This window comes from Plectropomus leopardus, unplaced genomic scaffold (genome assembly GCF_008729295.1).
Source record: "Plectropomus leopardus isolate mb unplaced genomic scaffold, YSFRI_Pleo_2.0 unplaced_scaffold5356, whole genome shotgun sequence".
Taxonomy (NCBI): domain Eukaryota; kingdom Metazoa; phylum Chordata; class Actinopteri; order Perciformes; family Serranidae; genus Plectropomus; species Plectropomus leopardus.
In genome coordinates, this window is record NW_024658810.1 from 1 (window position 1) to 2,629 (window position 2,629).

A 2,629-nucleotide genomic window follows, 5' to 3' on the forward strand; every position below is an offset into this window, starting at 1 on the left:
CTGTTTTACTGAAAAATTAAAAAGTGTTTACTCCTGACATTTAAATTATATTGTTTATAAAAGAAACACTGCACAATACATTTATTGCAACATATATCGCTAAAATCTAATAATTTATCTGTATCTAGATTTGCTTCTAGGTTTGATGTTTCAGTATTTTTTTAGACTATTACTATCAATACTGTCCTTTTAAATTGATCTATTTATTTTTAAACTGTTGTTCCTGATATGTGCATTAAATATTTATTTTTGCAGAAAAGCAATTTAGCAGATTTCCATAACAGCGTGACCCAATTATTATTTATAATATATTTATCATTTATAGGTGTTAAAATGTTACGTGACGCAGAGTCACGTGTCCTACCTGAAACAAACAGGTAGGCGCTGTGCTCGGCGGTGCCGTCCTTGGTAAAGATGCGGAGGGTGTAGAGGCCCTCGTCGTCCTTGGCCAGGTGAGGCAGCGTCAGACGGGCGGCGCCTCCGCCCACAGATATCTCCACCAGCTTACCGGGTTTCAGCAGTTTATCTGTTAGCAGATGAATGGAAATAATCAATAATAAACGGAAGACACAGTGAGGAGTGACGAAAATACACAGTTACACAGATTTTAATGTAATAATCACACAAACGTATCAGCAGTTGCCACTGCGAACATAATACAAAATGTCCTGCAAATGTCCAGAAAAGACATATATATGACGTTTGTTTAAGACGGAGCTTTTAATTTTTATATAATGCTGGAAAGTTCAATAAACAATAATAATAATGAACATCCCTGTAAACCATCTTCAAGGTGATACCACAATTATCATCATAGATCATCAGACCGATTATTGATGATTAATTAACAGCTCTCACATTTAAACAGCCTTTTCAAATTACTGCACAATTAAGGATAAAATAAAAAGATCATGAACAGGGAAATAATGGATTAAATGTTAGCTGAATTACAATTATGTGAATAACATGATATTTTTATGATGATATTACATGTCCAACTGCCCACTCCAGCGCCACGGACATATGCGACAGCCTGCTCCAGCGCGAACATGTCCGAAATCCCGCTCCAGCATGCGGAAAGCCCGCACTGGCGCGGACATGTTTTGTGGACATTTGCAGAAAATGTCTTATTATGTTAGTAGTAGGCAACTGTTATTACATTTGTGGGAAATTAATTTTGTTTGTGGGATTGATACATGAAAAGTTTGCAGTTTGTATTACATTGTGGGCTGTTATTATGTTTACAGGTGTTACAGGAAGCTTTAAATAAAAATAAATAAACAGATCAATAAAATAATGACAAAATGCAAATGAAACATTAATAACAAAAGAACAGGGCACGCTGGACAAATGCATGAATGAATGTCTTACCGTCTCTGTACCACTGGGCGAGGGGGGGCACGTTGGGGAGGTCGGGGACGACCACCATGGTGCACACCAGACTGATGGAGCCGCCTTCCACACCGAAACTCACCCGGAACCGATCCAGCAGACTCACCTCCAGCTTACTGGGATGGATGTCAGTCAGATGGGGCACTGAGCAAAAGGTGAAACATTACTCTTAATAATCAATAACCTTTCATAACACATTGAGTGAAATGCAGTGTACATGAGTCAAAAGGTAGACATTAAGTGATGATGACGGCGGTTTCAAAATCATACAGTCGATGTTAAATATGGATGTAAAATTATGGAGCCCATAAAGGGACAAAAAAACATAGATTGTGAAAAAAAATGATGGTGGAAAAAAAAATTAATTATGGATTTTTTTCATAATGGTGGAAAAAAATTAAAAAGTAATTCCAACATCAAATGGTGGGAAAAAAAAAATTTCCCGGGGGAATTTTTTTCCCAACATCAATTTTTTGTGCTAATGTGTTTTCCAACATTTCCAAATGACTAACTGGACAACCACTGGGAGACATTGTGGGGTTTGGAGCGGTGATATTGTCTCATGTTATAAAATTTTGAAGGTAATATTTTGCTGAATTCCAACATTATTTAATTAGTTTATAAAACTGATTATAACAGATTGAACTGTTTACACTGAGGTTCCTCCTGTTTTTTACTCTGTGTGCGTGCGTCTCAAACGAGGACAACAACTTCTTACAATAGTTTCCACCACTTATCAGGCCTCTCACATGCTCGGCTATTTGTAGCCCGTGTGGTTGAACTGGTTGTGTCTGGGCCTGATTCCAACCAAAAATTTTTTAAAACTCCATCCGAACCCTCTCCTCCCTCACCTATACCAAGCTGGCAGGACTCCCCGGCTCCTGATGGTCCTGTGAAGGAAATAAAATCATTATTACCGGGAGAAACATGTGAATAACGGTGCTATATATTACTGATATTATTATAGTACAGAGCCAGAATAAAGGATGACTTACTCTTCACAGTAATTGTCGCCTTGCTGGTAGCTGTGCCATGTGAGTTGGTGGCCACAGCGCTGTACTCAGCAGTATCACTCACAACACACCTAAAAAAATTACAAAAAAAGACAGTAAGGAAACATGTCATTATGTAATTTATTTAAATATTTTTAAAAAAGTATCCTTAGCTTTCCATATTAAATATATAGTCAGCATGTACATGTTCAGTGTAAAAATACAACAATTTTGATTTTAATTTT

General features: G+C 37.1%; 1 long non-coding RNA gene across 1 annotated transcript; it reads right to left on the reverse strand.

Annotated features, from left to right (window-relative positions):
- Positions 1-370: 370 nt before the first annotated feature.
- LOC121939633 lies at positions 371-2,428 on the reverse strand. Its single transcript, XR_006105495.1, has 4 exons — positions 2,388-2,428; positions 2,244-2,282; positions 1,372-1,536; positions 371-526 (listed from the first exon to the last, which is right to left on the reverse strand). It is a non-coding gene; the product is annotated as an uncharacterized LOC121939633 (long non-coding RNA).
- Positions 2,429-2,629: the final 201 nt, after the last annotated feature.